The 22,049-nt window shown below is 40.6% G+C and overlaps 1 protein-coding gene and 1 long non-coding RNA gene across 13 annotated transcripts in view; one reads left to right on the top strand and one right to left on the bottom strand.

Annotated features, from left to right (window-relative positions):
- NPAS3 (neuronal PAS domain protein 3) overlaps positions 1–22,049 on the bottom strand; it is an 861,794-nt gene that overhangs the window by 45,773 nt on the left and 793,972 nt on the right. The window lies entirely within an intron of this gene.
- The window catches only part of LOC123583533, a 216,836-nt gene that overhangs the window by 115,325 nt on the left and 79,462 nt on the right, over positions 1–22,049 (top strand). The window lies entirely within an intron of this gene.

Genomic DNA, 22,049 nt, shown 5'->3' with positions numbered 1-22,049 from the left:
TCTGTCAATCCAAAATATGTCACTTTCTTCCTTTTGTTGGAGTGGGCTTTTCTGCTGAGTAAGGAATAAGAAAAATCTGGAAATTAAATCCACTGCATCTTCACAGCCAAAGGAAGGCATTTTCTTTGCATAAATGCATACTGTTGAAATGAATTTTATTTTTCACCGAGATTGTAGCAAAGTGGTAAATTTTATGAGGGACAAGAAAATGAAGTTGGTCTTCTTCCCAGAGCACCTCTTTTTGCTATTTTTCTATTCCTTCATGTGATTCCTTACCAGGTGCCACACTTTTGCCAGGCACTGTGGGGGACACTTCTCAGGGAGACGAATGTGTGAGCCAAGCTCTAAAGGAGGTCTGTAAATGCCAGGTGCAGGGGAGGTGAGAGGAGGGCTGTCCTGATGAGGCATGGTGGAAAGGTGCTCAGGGAGGAGGCAGCATTCGAGCAGAATTTCTGTGGATGAGTAGGATTCGATGGGCGTTTAGGTAGAAGAACTATTATCAACAGAAGCACAGAAGTACAAAACTGCTGTTTGTGTTTGGGAATGGAGAGAAGTGCAGACAGACCCCAGAGTAGGTGGGGAAATGCTGGGGTAGGAGAGGCTGGCTAGATGGTGGGAGGCTATGAATGCCACACAAAGGAATTATGACTTGATTTTGTAGACACGTGGGAACAACTGAAGACTTTTCAAGAAAAGATTTGATGACTAGACCTGAGGCTTTGGAAGAAAACTGTGATGGCATGCATTCATTCATTCATTCATTCACTCACTCACTCACTCGCTCATGTATTCATTAAACAGATGAATGTTTCACCGTTGTTACCAGGCACTTCTCTGTGCAGGTCACTGGGGCTCTCACAATTACTAAGGAGCTCACAGTCCACCTCTCTGTACTAATGAGAGTGTGACCGGGGCTACATAGGAAGGTGGATAAAAGGAACAATGGCCAGCAGCCAGTCTGGGTGAGGATAAAGAACCAACGTGGGCATAAGGCTGGTTAGTGTTCGGCTAGTTACTCAGGCTTGAACCTTGGACATCCCTTTATTTTTTGGTAACCTTTCCATTTCATCAGAGGTTAAAGTTGAGATTACTGAGTGCATCGCTTCTCCCGGGCTCGTCTTTGATCCTCTGCCTCTTACTCTTGTAGACAATCATCAGGCTTGGGCATTCTTTCTTTACCATAGCTCTTACTACTGATGTTACATTCATTCTGAGTGCTATTTCACTAATATAGGCTATTGACATCTTACATCTGGACGACTTGGTGGGCAACGTTCTAACTGTTGTCTTCTATTTTTACCCACGCGGTTTCACCCTGCATTTTGCTGCCAGGTGTCTTTATACTGACCCCCTCATGTACTTGCTGTGGAATTTGGAGCAACCACACGACCTCCCTGAGTCTCCATTTCCCATGTGTCAAATGGGCATGATCAGCCTTGCCATCCCTATCTTCCAGAATTGCTGAAGGAAACAAATGGGGCAGTGCTTTTAAAAATACCTTGAAAACATACAGCACCATGTAGGTATGAAGTATTATTATCCTTACTCTTGAAGAACCTAGATTGATTCTGGAATAAAATTCAGATCCCTTAGCTTTCATGAAAGTCTTGTGACAAGTGACTCCCAACTTCTACAACCTGATCTTTCACAACTTCCCTCCTTACACCCCAAAGGCTTTCCACACCATCTCCTGAATCTGTCTTGTGTTTACCTTCTCGATACCTTTGCTCACACTCCATCTTAGGCCATGAATTCCTTCCCTGTCCACCTCCATCAGTGCAAATAACATCCATTCTTGAGGATCTATGCCAAATCCCTTTTCCTTTTCTTTGGCCTTTCTGGCCCAAAGCTGTCTTCTTCCCTCTAAATTCCTACTATTGTTTCTACACCCAGGCAGCACTAAGCATGTACTACATGGGATCATTCTGTCTTGTCTCTGCCTGTCATTCTCCTTAGAGGCACAGAATGTCTTTTTCTTCCTCAGTATACTCCACAGGACACAGACTATGGGAGGTACTCAACCGATGACTGACTGCTTGAACGCTCTCTATTCATCCTACTACATGAGAGCTTACAAAGTCCCGAACTTTCTTTCTTTTGATCCTTATAAAGGTCTCTAAGGTAGGTTGAGCACGTATTAGCCTATCCACTTTATAAATAAGGAATTGGAGGTTAAGGGAGAGGAAGTGTTTGTTTAGGATTATACAGTAAAACGTAGTTGTGATGTTCCTCCAAGGTTAGTGTTCTTTTTCACAGACCACCTTCTATCTCCTGCTGCTCTCAATTCTAATTTTGATCCACCTGAGCAGCCTAAAACCATGTCTCCCTTCTGCTTCAAAGACCTTTCAATATGAAATTGCCTTTAGAAAACATATAATGATAAGACCACCTTGTTGCAACTACAGAAAATATCCCTTGGGTTTGGCTCATTATGGCCATGAAGAAAACACACTTAACATTTCTAGCTTAAGGAACTTCAAACCTTTATGTTACTAATTACTGACTCTGGATAACAGGTTACTTTATTTCTTTTTAAAAAAATTTTTTTTAATGTTTATTTATTTTTGAGACAGGGAGAGACAGAGCATGAATGGGGGAGGGTCAGAGACAGAGGGAGACACAGAATCTGAAACAGGCTCCAGGCTCTGAGCTGTCAGCCCAGAGCCCGACGCGGGGCTCGAACTCACGGAGCGCGAGATCATGACCTGAGCTGAAGTCGGATGCTTAACCGACTGAGCCACCCAGGCGCCCCCAGGTTACTTTATTTCAATGCAAACGGGTATATAGGGTTTCAGTCAATCAACAGTACAGTGCCAAATTCACAGCTGGCTAATACAAACATTAGACTTAACATTGACCAAAGTGAGCACAGATGGCAAGGAGTCCTAACAGCCTCATCCCATCAACCATGGATTCATGCCACTCCATAATCCTTTTGTCTGAGCAACCCACAGATTTCCATAGGGATGGAGCCATGGTGGTAACTTCTAGAGACCTTCCTCCTCCTATTTTATGAACATAGTTTCTGCCCTTGTCCTCTTCAGAAATAAAATGGGTAATCTGAAAGTTTGTTAAAAGTGGTTTTCTTCGGGGTGCCTGAGTGGCTCAGTCGGTTAAGCGTCCGACTTTGGCTCAGGTCATGATCTCACGATCTGTGGGCTCGAGCCCTGCGTCAGCTCTGTGCTGACAGCTCAGAGCCTGGAGCCTGCTTCAGATTCTGTGACTCCCCCTCTCTCTGCCCCTCTCCTTCTCACACTTTGTCTCTCTGTCTCCCTCTCTCAAAAAATAAACATTAAAAAAATTAAAAAAATTCCCATTTCTAAAAATACAAAAAAACAAAATCTCTTCACAAAAACATATGCACCAAGAACAGAAATAAAATGGGGAAAAGATCAATGCCTAGTGATAAACATAAACTAAGCCAATATCTTCTGACATGCTAAAGTCCCAGATTTTACAGTTATAATCCAATAAGGATAATACTGGATATTAGCAGAGACTTGGAGCTTATGGAACATTTTCATACTATCTTACATTAACCTCATAATAACTATGATATTTCAGAAAAGGCACTACTACTCCCTTTCAGCAGACCTAGGGAGGCTAAATGGGTTCCCTAACGTCAAATACATGTCAAATGGTGAAATTAGGACTAAACCTACATCTGTTGATTCTAAGGCCAGGGCTCTGTACATTCTACCAAGTCACCAAAAATGTCATTAACATGATTATTTTTTTCATAGTAGTCATTATATATACAAAACTACTTATAAATATCTGTATCGATGATTACTTTCAGCTTTGGATAGTTGACAGATAATTTTTACAAATTTCTGTTTGGTAGCTCTATTGGGCTACAACAGCTAATACAACATAGTTGGTAGCTGTAGAGAATTCAGATTCCAATGATACGTGTGGATCAACTTCTGTACAAATATTGTATTCTTCAATTAATGGTTAATTTTTATACAACTCACCACATTGACCCTGTGGCAGTCTTAATTGGTTATAAATATGCCCAATGAATTGTCTAGTTATTTTGGAATGACAGAACCATGCTTCTCTCTGTCTACAGTCCAATTTTTATATGTCCTCTCTGACCTGTAAAGGACACTCCAAATAGGTCTGGAAGTTCACTAGTGTTTCAGTCCTCTTAATAATTATGATTTTCTAAATGGTGTATTCAATTCCAACATGATCACAGGAAGTTACAGATTGAACCCAAATTAGAAGTCACACAGGTGTTGTGGCATACTGTAGAATCATCAGGCACAGTTTGGAGGCAGGTCCCTCCCTATGAATGCACCTAAAGGAATTCACAATTTTCTAAAACGCATGATTATCCCTACCAACTTGTAAAAAAGAGGATTCAAAACAAGACATTGCATCACTTCATTGTGAAACCTTCTCTTTTGCCTTTGTGCTCAGATAGGTAGGCCAGAAAGATGCCAGGAGGGGTTGACTAATGGTGAGTTCCAATAATGCTAATAGTACCAAGTGACACATAAAGAAAGGCAGAAGCTTTTCTCAGCTTTCCTCTGGAGCTGGAAATGTCCACTCTGGGCCTGGTACCCCGCTTGTGTTGTCCAGTACCTACCCCCACAATAGCTCTGGGCTTCCCCATTTGGCTGACTCTGGGTGCCCATATCTAAGGTCTTGCCCTGCTATATCTGCGGTTTGTGACATACTATGTCTTGTGGCAATTAATCATTGCCCCCCAAAAAATAGCCCAGTGAGAAATGTGCATACTTCAGGAGGCCCCATATGGTCCAGTCTGGCAGCTCTACCTCGCAATATTCAAATATCATACCTATGAACTTTACAGCTGTATGGTTCTATGACTCTTAAGAGGGAAAGGGAAAAGACATAGGGAAAGAATCTCAGAAGAATTTGTGGTATACGTTCTTGGGGACAAATGAACAGTGAGGATGCTTTGCCATTCTCTGAGATGGATTATTATCTATTCATGCCTCTGTAGCTTTGAAAATTCATCAGGATGGGGATGGGGACAGGGACACAAACTCTAGGACTAGAATGAAATATTATCTTCCCACATTCTGTTGAAGCTATGGTCCCCCTATGCCCATGCTATCACCATGGATCAGACATTCTGGGCCTGACCGCAGCCCCACAGTCCCTCTCCTCCCCTCCCATCCCCTCGCTCCCCAGCATTCGATTAAAATGAGGTCAGAGAGGAGAAGGGAACTGGGTAAGAATGAACGGAGGACCTCCTTGGCCTGCCTAGTAGATGTAATGTGTCTTCCGTGTCACCCTTTTGCATATTCCTCTCCCCCTTCCTTCTCAGTCTCTCTGCTTTGCTCTAGCTCTGTTGATACCCATGATTCCAAATCATACTCTGTTGAATCTCCCATGCCCTGCCTATTTCCCTGATGCTCAGTTTGAAAGCATCATCAGAAACCTCCCTGCCCCGCCCCCCGGTAATACTAGACAGTATTTCTTTACTACAATACACATCACTGCTGCCTTGGCTTCAGTGACTGACCCCTTCTCTCTCTAGCTACCACCACCTTAGGGTGGGTGTCATGGGGTACCCCTGAGTGGTTTCTCCTGCTGCTCATTTCATTGGTTACCTTAGTTTTTTACTAGTCTCAGTTATCAACTCCAGGGTAACCGATTTTCTCCTTTACAAAAGTCTTAACTGACTATAGTCACACCCCAAATCCCGGGAGCCTCTTCTGGGTTAAGGGTCCACCCAGTTCTAGGTCCTGGGAGCTGAGGGAGGCCAACCTTCAGGGATGGCTAACTTTTTCCAAAGAAAAGAGCTTCATAGTTTGTCACTCTTGTAGGATGGATGTCTGCTCATGCTTCAGATGGAAAAAAGTGAAAAAGATGGACAGGAACAAGCTTGGGAAGTAAAGGTTCAGGCAAAAATACAATTGCTCCCTTTCCCTAAGAACTGTTCTCCTGTGTCTGCCTGTCATAACTCCTGAAGTCAGGTCAGGGAACCTGTAGGTTTTTCTGGATATATATTTTCCTGCTTTGTAGGGTATTGGCTGCATGATCTGATAAAAGCTGTGGCTAAATGAACCCTACGATTTGTATTTCCACAGCCACAAGTGGATTGGCTACCTTTCTTCCTCCTCCTTCCCTCCCCCATTCAGCTCTGGAAGCTTCATTACTTACAGTTACTGCAGAATCAATCTGAACTGGCCAAAATCAGTGATGGAATTTATAGCATAATAAATGCCCTACTGCACAAATGCAGTTACACATGAAAGGCTTGGGAATGTTCTTTTGAGCAATCTTTCTACATTGCGGAGTGTACTATTTTTTATCAATTTAACAGAATCATCTTAAGCATATTTTGAGAAGTATAATCCTGACAGCTACAGAGCAGATTTTCCCTGAGGCAGGTATTGTTGCAGAAAAACAATATTATTGATAAAAATCTTAGCATATTGGAACTCGGAAAGGAAACTAAATACATCTTTTTCATTCTTCACACCGATCCTTTATAGCTCCATTTTCTTAACCTCACATTGCATGCCACTTTCTCTTTGCATTTTTATTTTTATAAAAGTGTTTTAACACTTTTCAAAGCACACTAATGAACTGTTCTCTAAGAAGAACCAGCCATACCAAAGTTGGCTTTGAGAGGCAGACAGAATTTGAAGTGCACTCAAAAGATAATGCACAGATTGGGGTATCAATGATTTTCCTTTTTAAAAGTCTGCAAGTTATAAGATAACATTGGTATCTGGCCCATTTTTCTTGCTAAGTGCCCATATTATGGGTGAATCCTGTTTTACAGCATTCTGATACACAGAGAGTTGAACTTGAGCGTGAAATGCTGAAAAAAAAAATAGCAGAAAGACAGATGGCGGGCCGTCCTCCCCAAAACTCAATTTCATATTATGCATGTGATTGCTAATAGGCAAGCACTAAAAAACAATTTTCCTTGACGGAGAAGAGCTGATAAATTGTCAACATAAAGTTGGGCTGTGGTTGCTCCAGCGATCGAAAGCTCGTCTGTGAGTTTGGTCCCATCAAAGTCGGCTTCTTACAACCGTATCAAAATTTATGAATGCATGTGTCTATAAAGTGACTGAAAACAACCCATAATGCATGTTTGTTTATTGTGCATCAGCTCTGGGCTGCTTTAGTACATGCAAAGCAACTGATCATATACCCAAGCCCATTTTTGTCCAGTTCTCTTTTCTAGCCTCTGCATTTGGTAATGAAAAAGTCAAGAGCCAGCTGGGGATGTGATTTCCCCGTCTATCCTGAGAGCTGACTTAAACAAAAAGATCTGCTCTTCACTGGCTCTTGCATGGTTTGGGAGTGTACTCCACGGGGTTACACTAGCTTTGTGGTGATACAAACAGATGCATTTGAGAGCAATCAAGGGCATTGATTATTTGGAGGGAAAAAAAAGATGTTTGAGAAAGAAAACTAAATAAAATCAAGCAGATAAAAAGCAAGCCAGCTAATGACCTACAACACAAAACACCAAAGTTTCATATTATCTTTGATAGAAAGATAAAGCCTCTGCAGGCACTGCAAAAATAGAGAAAGAGATTTTCTTTCTTTCTTTTTTTTTTTTATTGGTTTAAAGTTTGTTTTTAAAGAAGTCATTAAGAATTCAATCCAGGAATACAACATTTATTTTCTGGGGAGAGGAAGAGAGAAAGGGTGAAAATTTGCTCATAATGCAATTCTGATAACTGCATACTATATTTGATTTTTAAAATATCACTTAAGTTACTGAGTATTTGCATGGTTACAACATTCAGATTTTATGTCATCAGTTACTGTTCATTTGAGAACAGTGGTTTAATTGCAGATGAATTGTAACTGGTCTGATATGCACATGCTTTACTGGAACAAAGGGATTGGGTGTTCAGATAACACTGTTTATATAGGTTGCGACAATTAGTAGAAATGCTGAATAGCCAGCCAGAATTAGAAGTAAATGGAAGTACCAGTAATTTTTTCTCGTGAGAAAAAAGTCATCATTCGTAAAGCCAGGGGTTTTATGAAATGTATATTTAAGGGAAACCCTAGGCTGCATGAAATGTAGGCTTTGTTTATATTGTGCCAAATACCCAGACCTTTCCAAGAATTCAGATACCTAACAGTGTATAGACCAAGTACTCAGGTGACTGAGGTCTGTGTGATGCTTCCTCTTTATGATTCATTTTGCAATCTAAGATTTTAATGCATAAAGATTTCAGTTTTTTTTCTTGAGTTACTGGTTCTAGGAAAATCATATTCCTCCTTTCAGAATGTGTATTTATACCACCATCTAAGATTCAGGAGGAAAAAAAAAAATCCCTGCACTCATGTAGGGCAGAAAGGTGGAAGGAAAAATAAATTGAGAAAATTCCAAGAGGAATTATCCAATGACTTACGTAAATCCACATACTTATTCTCTTACCCTATAGGCTGAGAACAACCTTCTTAGCTCCTCGGTAGAAAATAGTGGTCTTTTCCTTACACTGATTGCAAAAGTCGTATTAGAATGAAACAATCTCGATCTCCATCCTGTTACCCTGAACACTGATGAGCCCATGGAGTTTGTGTTGCACTAAAGGAAGGCTCCTACTCCTGTCTACATTTGCCGAGTCCGATTAGATGTCTTCACTTCCTGATTCCCTGAAGGACTAGATTTCTTTCTGCTCAATGCACTTGATGCCTTCATCTCTTTCCTAAGACTGTTCCCTCTGTGTTGAATTCCATTCTCTAATATCTCTGTAGGGCAAGTCTATTCTTTAAGTGCTGGCTAAAATGATACTGTCTTTGAAAAGCTCTTCTTTTCCACCAGACAGAATTATTTACTTCATTCCATTGCCCTTAGGACATATCTCTACCAGAGCACACATTTCTTTGTGTGTCTACCTCAGTCTAGACTCTGTCTTCTGGACCAAGGATTTTATTTTATCAATCTTTGTCTTCCTGGGACCCAGTATAGTGTGTAATACACAACAGGTACACAAGAAGTATTGACCACATGATTGAGTAGAATCAATTCCTAAATACTTTGAACAAAAGGGGACGGTGAAGAATGAAAATTATAGATCATTCTTGACTACAATGGACTTTTCTTTTGACTTCCCGGTTTATTATGAACTGATAAAGCTTGTTTTTGAAAAAGTTTCTATTAGGTAGATGTAAAGCTTTGGGGGAAAACCACATTCTGAAGCTCTACTTGGAACAATTAAAATTAGTTATTTCATATCAGTCTGAAAGGAACTGAAGTAGATAAGCTCTAGGGTCAGCATATGCCTTGTTCAGCTTTCTTTAAAGGCATGGGGAGTAATAAAGCTTTCCATTTTATCTTCAGTGAAATAATACTGCTGAAATATCACCTCATTTTTGGTGTCAGTGATGATTTCTTCTTACCTCCATGATGTCAAAAGGGAATTATTATTATTAGAATGACAGATTACTAATGATGCCGTAAAAAAAGAGGAATAGCCGAAATCATTATAACCCAAACATCCAACATACCCCTTCTCGTCTGAGCCTCACTGTTGGGTACTGTGAACGGAGTCGCTCCGTGATACTACAGCTGTGTAAAAATTATTCTAAGCAGGAAGTAAATCAAGAGCAGGTGCCTATGAATTTTCACTCACAGAGCACCATCCTTTTAAAGTTTTTAGGACTGGATGGTGTGATTAGGAGGTATGATTTATGTATGCAGGAGGGAAAAGGTTTTTGGGGGCCCCAAATGTCTCATGAGCTGTTGTGGTATATTTCCAGTGGTGCTTTCCCAAGGGGAGACCTGTGTGGGAAGAAGGACTGGACAAGGGGCCTCTCAAGGCTTAGCCTTCTGTCAGCCCTCTATGAGACAGGGACAGAATGGTCTACTGGTTCTGGACTTCACTCCCTTTCCACCTGCTGACTTGGCTTGCGGTCAATCCACATCGCCTTCTGGGTTTTAATTCACTGTGGCTGACCTACAGTGCTCTCTGAGTGCTTGAGAACATGGAGGTACTAGACGCTGCCACTTTGTGTCCTAAAGATCATACCCACAGAACTTAACCTTCCTCCACTGTACCAAGGCGCTTGGGATCTGGCAACTGTGGGTCCTCAGACCAGTTGTATCATTCTCCAGATCTTTCCAGTGGAAAGAGAAAGAAAGACATGTTTCATAGAGAAGATTGGAGTTTATAACAAAACTATAATTCAAGAATAAGAATGTTTTACATTTCCATGTTACCTTCCTATGAGGGATTTGACGATCAGAGTATTGTTAATTCCATTCAGCATTAAAGACCATTTGCCTAGGACTCAACTGTCTTCAGGGCTATTTCAGGTAGGTTAAAAGTTGCAGTTCCCTTCAACTGGAAACTTACAACCATTTCAGACAATGCTGACAGAGATGTTCACCACTAAGCCAACTGCAAAAAAGAAAAATTAAAGGGGAAGATAGACGAATTTAATAATAACATGTGTTTTGGCATAAAAAGAGAAGTGAGTACATACTGTGTTAAAGTGAGTAAGAAAACAAAAATTTTGCTGCTCATTGAATAAGGCAAGAGATTTACTCTCAAAGTATTATTTTATTTTTGCGCTCAATTTGAGACCTCACTTGATTTCTCCAAGAATGGTCTATTCATAGTTGCTACATAGGACAAGGTACAAAAGTTCACCTAAGAATTACAGAATCTTCCACAGACCTCTTCTCCCTTGCAGCAGTGATTTGCTTAAATGTTTCCTGGAATATTTCTGATTTTCTAGCCAGCATTGGCCATGAGGCAATATGGCAGCTCTTGGTAACTTTGGGTGGCCTTTGCTAGAATTTGCTGGCAGTTTTCAGCTCTCTCTTTCCAAGAGTGGAGTTGCTCTAGATTAGGCAGACTCTCTATTCCATTCCACTCAGAAGAGTCCCAAGGGGCTTTCACCCCAGCGTAGAGAGTAGCACTAAAAAGGATGCAATCTCAACCCACAAATGACTAAAGATCACTGGAGGCAAATCCTATTGTGTCTTTGTTTTTAGCAAGGAAACAGAAGCCCAGAATAATCAGTGTGTCCGTCCAATGTTGCATGGCAAGCATACAGAAATGTGCTGGCAGAAGGATGACATTTTCTGACTCCCTCACCAGGTGTGCCCCTATGAAGCCAGTCTGTTTTGATGACTTCTATGAGGAGCCATGAGTTTGAAGGACATTTGACAAGGGGCTGTTGAGGACTGTTAAATATATTCAGAACTACCAACTAATAATCAAGTGACTCTTGAGGGTGCTTCCAGAGTTCTAGCCACTAGAATTGGGTACAAGTGGGGTACAAGTTAAATTCACGTTGATTTTTAAAAAAACTAAACACGATAGCATGAAAAATATGTCTTAAAATATGTCAACCATTAGCACAGCCTTTCTGAAAGAAAAAGGAAGAAACCTTCCACTTATCTTCCCGGCAATTGAGCCCGGAAACTTGAAAAGTTACAGGATCCCAGTGGCTGCACATTCTCATCTCTAAATCCCCTTTTAAGGAACTAGCCTACTGACGTAAGGAAGGAATATATTCTAGCCTTTGTACAAATGATGTCCGTTATTTATAAATGCATTTTTAAACAAATGTTTCTTGAATTTCTACTATGTCACTGAAACTCTTTGCAGGAGCTTCAACTTACACTGTGATGGGGAGATGAATTATACACAGATAAATTTACAATGTAGGGTCAGACTGTGTTAAGTGCTATGAAAAACAATAAGGCAGCAGGATGAAGCAGATGGTGGGGTATGGGGGTGTGTGCTGGAGCTATTTTAGATGGGGTGGTCAGGGAAGTGACATTGGGGCAGAAATCTGAATGAAATGCAAGTGTGGCCCACGGGAATGTGTGAGGACAGTCTATACTCCAGGGAGAATAAAAAGAATGTATATAACTAGAGTTTAAATAAAAAATTGAAAAATGAAAGAAGAAGGTATAAAAGCTGTGATGAAATGGAGATGTAAATACTGCTATCAGTTCGGTGATAACTTACATGGATTGGTTCTGTAAACCACTGCCAGCAATGAGCTGAAATTGATGTTTCCAATATGTAACTTAAAGATATCCAGGGGCGCCTGGGTGGCACAGTCGGTTAAGCGTCCGACTTCAGCCAGGTCACGATCTCACGGTCCGTGGGTTCGAGCCCCGCGTCAGGCTCTGGGCTGATGGCTCAGAGCCTGGAGCCTGTTTCTGATGCTGTGTCTCCCTCTCTCTCTGCCCCTCCCCCGTTCATGCTCTGTCTCTCTCTGTCCCAAAAATAAATAAACGTTGAAAAAAAAAATTAAAAAAAAAAAAAAAAGATATCCATTGCCCACTGGTAGTTCAGAAACAACACACACATATCCACACACACCCACAGTGGATTGAGAAATGATAATAACAGATGATTTTTTTTAAGTTTATTTATTTATTTTTGAGAGAGAGAGAGAGAGAGCAAGCATAAGCAGGGGAGGGGCGGAGAGGGAGAGAGAGAATCCCAAGCAGGCTCCACCCTGTCAGCTCAGAACCCAAGGCGGGGCTCGAATTCATGAATTGTGAGATCTCATGAATTGTGAGATCGTGACCTGAGCGGAAACCCAGAATCAGATGATTAACTGACTGAGTCACCCAGGTGACAGGATAATACAGATGATTCTTTTATTTAAGTAACAGGCTTGTAAGGCAAAGCACTTTGCAATGGGCCATTCTTTTAGTCTGATGGTGGGAGGGCATTCATAGAGAGATAGGAAAGATGTGACTAGTTCTTTGTCCCTCAAGGAAGTTACTACATAAAAAGATAGGAAGTCCAGAATCCTGGCTCTTTTCCCTTATTGGGAATGAGTCAACACAGTTTATCCTAGAATGTTGGATAGTACGTCTGAGATACAGGTTGGGTTCAAGCCACAGTGGAAGCTTGCCTACCCAGAGGGTTCAATTCATGTGCATATAGATAAGATACTTTAACCAAACTGTAGAGCTTTATGGGTTACAGGAGTCTAGAAGCTCCAGGGATGAACAACATCAAACTGGCCTTGCCTCTACTTCATTTCTTACATTAAAGGGCTGTATTAGCCTTGCCATGAGGCTAAATCAATTCCAAAAAAAAAAAAAAAAAAAAAAAAAAACCATGCACCATGTCCCTTTTTTATTAAAGGGACCAATGATGTATTTCAGTCATATTTTGTCTCTTAAATTCAAATAAATATTCAAGACACTTGATCAGGGAGAAATTTCCTAGAAATAAACACATTTTCTACATTCAGAAGAAATCATTCATTATTCTAGGGCTCCTATAACTTGTAGGAAGTAATCTGAAACATAATTGATGAATTACTATTTTCCATAGTTACAAGTGCATATGCAGAGGTGTAGAAGTTAAGATTTTGGACTGTCTAGATCAATTCACAATATGAGTTCCATAAACATTAAGCCTCACATATGGACATGCTTACTGTGGTATTGCATGCTTACTGTGGGTCAGGTATTGGGGTAGTACTCTACCTACATTATGTCACTGTATCTTACAAGACCCTTATGAAGGAGGTTCTACTGAGACTTAACAAGACAGGAAATAGATAGTTAAGAAAGTTAAACAATTTACTTAAAATCACTGAGTTAGAAATGACAAGACTAAGTCTGAATCCGCGGCTGTCGGGCATCATAGCTCAGTGCTTAATCACTCTTTGGTATGGCAATTTTGAAGGAATGAAGGTCAAACAGTAATTTGGAAGCCCTTGCAATCTGTAAAGAGTTATGTACCTGCTACTTCAGACCACTGGATCAAGAGATAACCATTAGGGCATTTCACACATCGAGGGCTGGGTCCGATAAGTGACGCACTGCTTACGTTGTTGCCTTTTTATTTCTTCAAGACTGTAAACTTTGCTTTTAAAACTTATTTATTGGGTAAAACTCTCACGATAGATTATATATTTAAAGAACTGTCAGATTAAGACTATATTTACAGAGACATTGATGATAATTCTGAAGGGCATTAAAGAGATTACATACAGAGTTGTTAATTTTTGTATCAAAGATGTCATTTTCAAAATGATCATGACTTTCATTATTCTCAGCTACCAAAGGCTCAGAAAGCCAACCTGAAAAGATCCAGCATTAATCAAATGGGATGCTCGTATTTCTAGCTTCTTTTGAAAATCTCTCTGATGAAAAATGAAGTACCTATAAGTTAGCAACATACTCGGACTGCAGTTATTGACATACGCAGAATTTACAGACACTTCACAGAATGGCTAGTGATTATGCCTCTGGTTGGTAAAATAGTGAGCTGATTAGTCCCAGCAGAAAGGACACATCCCAAGCTAGAACTACTGTCATGCTTTGGTAACGGGAAATAAATTCTTTAAGATCAGAAACAATGTCAGTTGTATTTAAAATGACACCAGGAACCACATTGTAATGGACAATTGTGGGGAGGTGAGCAGGGAGTAAAAAGAGATAATAGGATTTAAAAAATTTGATGTTATTGGTTCTCAATTCTATTTGCATTTTTCATCAGGATAACCTCTGCCTGTAAGTTCTACCCTAGAAATTTTTTTTCTCCTTCAATTTATTCTGGGTGTCTGGGTTGATTGAAAGGCAATGAATGCATAGTCTTAGAAAGCCTGAATGGGTTGACAGAATTTTTGGTGTCTCTGAAAATTCATCTATCGATTTGACAAGACAGTTACATTTTGTGCAGTTTGGAATACTGTAGTCATCATTTCAAGACAACACAAAGCCGAAGCAAAGGCTTCAGGAGAAGTACTGATATGTCTGGACATTTGGAACATCTCTGAATCTCAGATGGGGAAAAGCATCCAGGTAGCACCTAGTCTGTCCACAACTGACTAGGAGGCAGAGAGACCCCTAACTGATAAGTTTAGCGTGTGCTCTTAGAAATCTCCAGGGAAGGACTACTATCACACTGCCCCTTAAATAAGTGCTAGGCATACCTCTAAGCTATACTTTTCCTGCTACAGTTAAAACTCACTGCATATGGAGTGCCTGGGTGGCTCAGTCAGTTAAGCATTGGACTCTTAGTTTTGGCTCAGGTTGTGAGCTCATGATTTGTGAGTTCAAGCCCCATGTTGGGCTCTGGGCTCTCTCTGTGTATGGAGACTTGGGATCCTCTCTCTTTCTTTCTTTCTCTCTCTCTCTCTCTCTCTCTCCCTCTCTCTCCTGCTCGCCCTCTTGAAATAAGTGAATAAACTTTAAAAATACATATATAAAAAATGTTTAAAACTCATTGCATACAGTTACCCACTTGGGCAAAGAAAGAACCAACTCCTTGTAATAACACTTATCTTTAGCAATCTTTGTGAGAAATGATGGGGTTTACTGGAAGGCAGGGTATCAGCAAATATTGTTCTAATTTTCAGAAAGAGTCTCAAAGTATTAATATCCAGAAAAATATCCTTTAAAGATGATTTAATAGAAAGAAAATGGTAAATCACCAAATGCCAATATGAAATCATGATGAATACGTGACGTCAAAAGATGACTCGATTTTTTGTTTTCTGAAAGGAATCTCTCACTGACGGCTCAAGGGAATGTTGTAGATGTGGTACAATCTGATTTTAGCAAGGCACTGGTAAAGAAGAACAATATCCTGGCAGGCAAGATAAAGGCATGTGAGACAGATCATGGTATAGTCAATTTGGGTCATAGCTATTCCAATGGTCACATCTAAAAGACACTGACGTTAACTAGCAGGGGCTCTAGTAGTATGTTATACGTCTCAGTACTGTCAACATTTTCATTGTTACCACAGGGGGAAAAAAAAGAACATGCAATTTAATTCAACTAACATTTACTGAGTGGCAACTACAAGCAGCATACTGTGCTGAGGGGAGAAAGTAGAATAAGAAATCACCCAGTATCCAATGCAGTATATTGGAAAGAAGAAGGCATTTGAAATCTGAAGATCTGGATATTTCTGTTTTGTTATTTACCACTTATGTGACCCTAGACAAGTCAATTCATATTTCTGTGTCTCATTTTAACCTATTTTCAAGTTAGGAAAATAGACATAATTACCTAAAAGAATTATTGTGAAGTTCATATGAAATTATAGATAATACTTCACAAAAAGGAGAGAAGATGCTTAACTGAGCATGTGTTACCTCTCTTAACCCGTAGGAAACTTCTTCAGGTTATATATTATTATTTACAGGTGAGAAGACTGAGGCACAGAGAGCTGAAATCTTAAAGCTGTTGTAGCACAGAGGAAAAGGAAATAGGGGCATCAAAGGAGATGAAAAAAAAAAACAACTAATATCTCAGTGATGCCATATTGGTTGTGTAAGAATTTTCCAGATGCATGTGTTGCAGAAAGGCATCTTAAGAAAAGAAAAAAGCAAGGCCAAAAGCATAGCAGTGTGAATATTTAAAGTATATTTCAGGAAAGATGACTGGACAGATTTTACCAGAGCATCAGTAGTAACAGTTCCAGGAAAGAATGATGGAGGGGCAGCTGGGTGGTTCAGTCGGTTAAGCGTCCGACTTTGGCTCAGGTCATGATCTCACGGTTCGTGGGTTTGAGCCCCACGTTGGCTTCTGTGCTGACAGTTCGGAGCCTGGAGCCTACTGTGTCTCCCTCTCTCTCTGCCCCTCCCCGACTAGTACTTTATGTCTCTCTCTCAAAAAAAAAAAAAAGAGTAATAATGGTGGAGATGGCAGTAGAAAATGTAAGCTGGTACCAGATTCTTGAATATGTTGATCCTATGAACCAGTGATGATTTAGGAGAAGGAAACATGATGGAGGCTTTGGGAAGATATTCCAGGGAGCAGGGTGCAGAATGGAATGGAGAAGCAAAACTTTTTGGGAGGTCATTTGGGAATTTCTTACAACAGATCCAGAAAAAGGCATTAAGCTAGAAGATTGGAAATAGAGATAGGTGGAGTCAACCAGTTTTGGCGGCACATTAAAGTGGTGGATGATCAAGAGGGAGAGAGATATCTTAGTTACTGTGGACTTTATTAGCAAAGCAAACCAAGCACTAAAATTCCAGATGATTGGAACTGTAAGTAATAATTTCCTTCTAGTTTGCTATCGTCTTGAGAGTTCTCGATATACACATTCCGCTAAGAATACATTGCATACGAAAATCCTTCAACTTTAAAATTTACCTAGCTGTGATTTTGACATTGAAATCCTAGTGATGTAACTTGCCCACCTAAGTGAATAGGGAGAAAAGGAGGACCATTCACCACTGAAAATAACTCTTAACTATAGACATAATTTTTAAATATTAGGTCTAATTTTTATTAAAAAATATTTTCTAAGAAATACTTTTTCAGAAGATTAGCTGCATAAGGGGATCAAAGTGTAAAAATACTTGGTTTTGGGAGCACCTGGATGGCTCAGTTAGTTAAGCATCTGACTCTTGGTTTTGGCTCAGGTCATGATCTCACAGTTGGTGGGTTCAAGCCCCATATATGGCTCTGTGCTGACAGTGTGGAGCCTGCTTGGGATTCTCTCTCTCTCCCTCTCTCTGCCCCTCCCCTACTCTCTCTCTCTCTCACCCCTTCTCTCAAAATCAATAAACTTAAAAAAATTTCTTTTTTTTAAATTTTGGTTTTGTATTTTGTCACTCTAGGAGTCGGTATTTTTTGGAACAGGACTTCAATATATATTAACACTAAATGAATAAAAGGGAAGGAAAAATGAGGAGGAAGGAAAGAACTATTGTAATTTTGGTGAAATATGTTCTGGGAGGTGCACTAATTTGTTTTTTTAATAAGAACCAAAGATGTCCTCATATTAAATAAGGTTTTGTAACCTGAGATCACTGGACTCACCTCAGGGATTCAAGAACTTACTGATGCAAAATGAATTTACCTTGGGAGAGGCTCTACAGATGTAATCCAAACATTAAAAGGATTTATGACACCCCAAATAAAACAAATTACTAGTAAAATCAGGGAAGTGTCTTTTCTCACAGAACAGATACAACCATGAATTGCAACAAATGAACAAGTTCTAATTTAAAAGGCAGCTCCGTGCTTAGAGAAGGCAAAGAGTTTTCTTTAGCTAATTAGCATCCTCTCATTTTTTTTTTGCTTTTGTTACTTCACGTCTAGCTACAGGTACTCTTAGAGCTGAGGTATATCGGCAATCCTTATAAACTAGTGAACCTACAAATTGTTTTCTCTATTACTTATGGTTTCTGACTCTATATTATAAGGAGACGGGATAGGTTACAGAAATCATTTAGTTGGACACTTAGCTATGGGCAAATCCATACCCAAATCATCCCAGATAGGGGCTGTTTTTATTTTTATTTATTTTTAAATTAATTAATTTTTTAAAAATCTGGACTTCCCTTCTCCTCCCTTAGTAATCTGTTCATATATGTCATAGCAGGAACCCTCGGCATTTGAGGATTTTCAACTGTGCGGTGAATTGAGCAACATTCTCAGCATTATGTAAACATGACAGAGATTGTCTCCCTTTGTCTCTGTTTCCCAGCCCAGGATGCTCTGCTGTGCCATTAGAGTTAGGACATCATAATGTGTGTGGATAAAAACTCCAGAAATGACAGCGGTGCTGGTGGGCATTTAAGAGTAGATTAGAAAACTGACAGTCCCATGCTAACGGAAACTATTCTCCAAAGACAGGAGCTAAGGAGGCGACCCAATTAGTCTTTACTTCTCTAATTTCCCTGATTACATATCTCCTTTTACCCCCTGTGCTATACCTAGTAAGTTCCCCCAGACATAGACCTAATCTAGAAGGCAGAATATTGACGCAGTGCAATTTAAAGGAGAGCTGTGTTATGCTAAGATATGTGGCCAACAATGGGGCCTACACAACAAGAAGCCCCTGAGGCATAAAAAGTGGCTGGTCCAGATAACGTGCTACAGTGGATTTCAAAGCAAATGAGGACAGAGACAACTAAATGTCAGCTCGAGGCTGGGAAACTTCATTGGCATGAGGGCAACTTTCCTGAGGCCCAGGGAGCAGAAGCAACAGTGACCTATATCACACTTGATGCCTGAATTCTCAGACTCAGAGTGGCTCTTCTTTGGCTAGAATTCTTGGTTATGGGTACCTGGGTGGGTGTTAAAATCCTTGGGAAGGAAGGTAAATCTCTGCGAATCTCCATCAAGGAGTGCTGTCGGATATGCGGAGCCACAAAGAGAAGGTCTTAATCAGGCCAAGAGGTTTCTCTTTTCAAAATGTAGACGAATTTTCTATATGTTGAGGTCTAGCTCATGCTGAGCTTTTCTGTGGACTTGATCTGTTAAGCAGTGACACCGAGGGTGGAGAGGGCAGGCTCTGGAGCCTCACTGCCTGGCCAATCCTGGCTCCTCAGTAGCTACTTAAGATCTATGCCAACATGGGCCAGTACTGAGCCTATTAAAGCCTCAGTTTCACCACCTGCACAATGGGCATAATGATAGAATGTGAAGTTTGAACAACGCCTGGCACAGAGGAAGGTTTTAAGTGCTGTACGGATTGGATAAGATACGAGGTGTTTGGCAAAGTACTCGTGGCAGAGTCCATGTTTAACAAGTGTTATCTTTGCTGCTATTATTACTGCCAGTGATAATAACAACACTAAAGAAAGCGTGGCAGGTAAGATGATGGACCAAGGCAGAAAAGTTGCATGTGCCAAGGTCACAGGAAAACTGGAGAGAAGTATAATGACCTGCACTGGGCATGGCTTAACATCTTGGAGCTTTATGGGAAAAGAAAGGAGCAAACAATGGTAATAAATTAAGAGGAATATTGGGAGTATGGTGAAATTATCATCACTGCTTCTTTTTATTTGCGCTTATTGTGTGGTGCTGGGGTGATTACCAGTTTTATTTGAATGTTTTATAAGCTGTTAGATTTATTTACTGAGAATGAACAGATAAATAGGGATGTTATTCAGCTGTGTGTCATGTCATGGCTTCTCATCAGCTCTTCTGCTAACTTGCAGACAAGGTTAATTAACGAGGCAAGGGCATCGTGGAGGAGGAGGGGTAGGGCTGGATCTGTTGAACGTTCATCCTATTGGGGGAAGACGGGATGAATCAACTCTCACATTAGCACTTCTGGGCAGGGGGTAAGGTACTGGATGGAGACTTTCGTGAAGTCTTGAGAAAGACGGACTGACAGGGTATGTCAGAGGAGTATGATCACTTTAACACTACAGGGTTTGATGGAAGCCAGAATAACTTCTCTTTTCCAGTCCTGGATGTTCATGGTTGTCCCTTTTCATAATTTGTTTCTTGAAGGTGCCTTCTTACAGCAAGGTGTCTTTAATCCTAAACCCAAGGAGCTTTGGAAACATGGTTGTTCTGTTTCCATAGTGGTCCTGCTCTCACTTACCACTCATAGGTGACAGTCACCTCCTCAGCTGGATGTTCCGCAACTCTCATATCCAAAGTGGTCCCCACCAGCCACACTCACCACCTTTGCTTTACTCTCAGCAAAATAGCCTAGTGGTTCAGTGCATAGGGCGTGGAGCCAGACTCACAGAGTTCAAAGCCCAGCCCTGTCCCTCTGATGTGTGAAGTTGGGTGTGCTGATTAACCTCTAGCCTTATTTTCTTTACCTGTAGAGTGGGAGCAATAAAAATACCTTCTTCTAGGATAGTTGTGAGTTGCATAGACGCTGCATCATGCCGAGCATATTGTAATATGCATAAGTAGTAGTTGCTGTTCGTTTGGACTTTTTTGCTGTCTGAAATCACCTTCATTATTTGTTGTTATTGTCTGTCTCCTGCTGTTAGAATCTAAGTACCATGAAAGCAGGGACTTTTTACTGTTTAATGCTGGATTACGGGATCTAGAACAGGCTCCAGACTGGTAACTCAATAAAAATTTGTTGAATGCTCTGTTAATATTTAAGAAATGAGCCTGTCCAATTTCAGGTCATGCAGCAAAAACCGCTTTACTGAGCTGACCAAATGGCAAAACAAAAAGAATGCAAGCTACCTGGTCTCTTGCCTGGACTGAAATACAAAGCATTTCTCCACTTGCACAGCCCACTTTTTTGCAGATTCCAAATTTTGCAAGGCCTTATGATCTCTAGTTGGTCACGTGAAAGCAGTCATTTTTTATCATTCAAAAAATTAAATTTTCTAATGATACTGAAATATACTACATATTACGTTTTCTAACTAGACTTTACCTGTCCTACCCTTCCTCTTTCCTGGGACATGCCCCCTACAAACCAGTAAAAACCACTAAAAGTGACAAACTAAAAGCCGAAAGACAGAAAACAGGTGAAAGGAAGCCTTACAGCTCCTAAAACTAGAATGGATCTTTCTAGCATTAAAATGACACTAAGCGCTACACCTGTAGTTTGCTTGTAGAAATTTCAAACTTGCTAATGCTTTAATAACGAATAAATGTATTGTGTTCAGTAAGGCAGGGAAAATAAAAATAGTCCCGAGGATAGAGTCTGGATTTTTCCCTCCACGGTATCCCTTTGTAACAGGCCTCTGAAGGGTAAAGCGCCTGTAGGCAGAGCCGCCCTGAGCCTCTCCTTCGCTTCGAACCCTGTTAAAGGTTAAGGGTACGTTCCACCTGTGCCTTTCCGACGGTAGGCCAGCTCAGCTAAAGGTCGTTCATGGAAACGCCTGCTTCCCCACCTCCTTCCTCTTTGTCTCTGAAGAATTCATGTCAGAAAGAGTACCTGGTTCTGACTTTCATGCAGCTGCTGGTTTCTGGTGACTTGTATACGGTTTTTAAGCCCAACGACTTAATGACTATTACCATCTCTGACAATGCTACGGTAACCCTAAAGAACTGAGTTGTCAGAAACTCTCAACCCTAAATTGGAAAAGGTCATGCCGGCCACATCTACAGTCCATTCTGTTGCTGTTGGTCCTCCCATATACGGTAAATGTTGTTTGAGAGACGGGTTGGTGTATTGTAAAATTGATAAGATTCAGGTTGCCAAAGGCGTGTCATAAATTTCATAGGTCTTAATTTATGTTGCTATGGTAACTGAAGTGTTGGAATTTCCCGAGATTAGGAGGCTTTATATTCTTACCCTTAAAAGGACGATAATGTAGATTATGACTCCAGACTTGGTCCTTGCTGTTGTGGGGAACATGTACTCTGTATGTTGAGCGTCCTGTGTCTGCCAAGGTATGACCGATGTGGAGTAAGT

This window comes from Leopardus geoffroyi, chromosome B3 (assembly GCF_018350155.1).
Source record: "Leopardus geoffroyi isolate Oge1 chromosome B3, O.geoffroyi_Oge1_pat1.0, whole genome shotgun sequence".
In the NCBI taxonomy this organism is placed as follows: domain Eukaryota; kingdom Metazoa; phylum Chordata; class Mammalia; order Carnivora; family Felidae; genus Leopardus; species Leopardus geoffroyi.
Note: the sequence above shows the minus strand (reverse complement) of the source record. Positions and strands in the feature narration are given on the sequence as shown.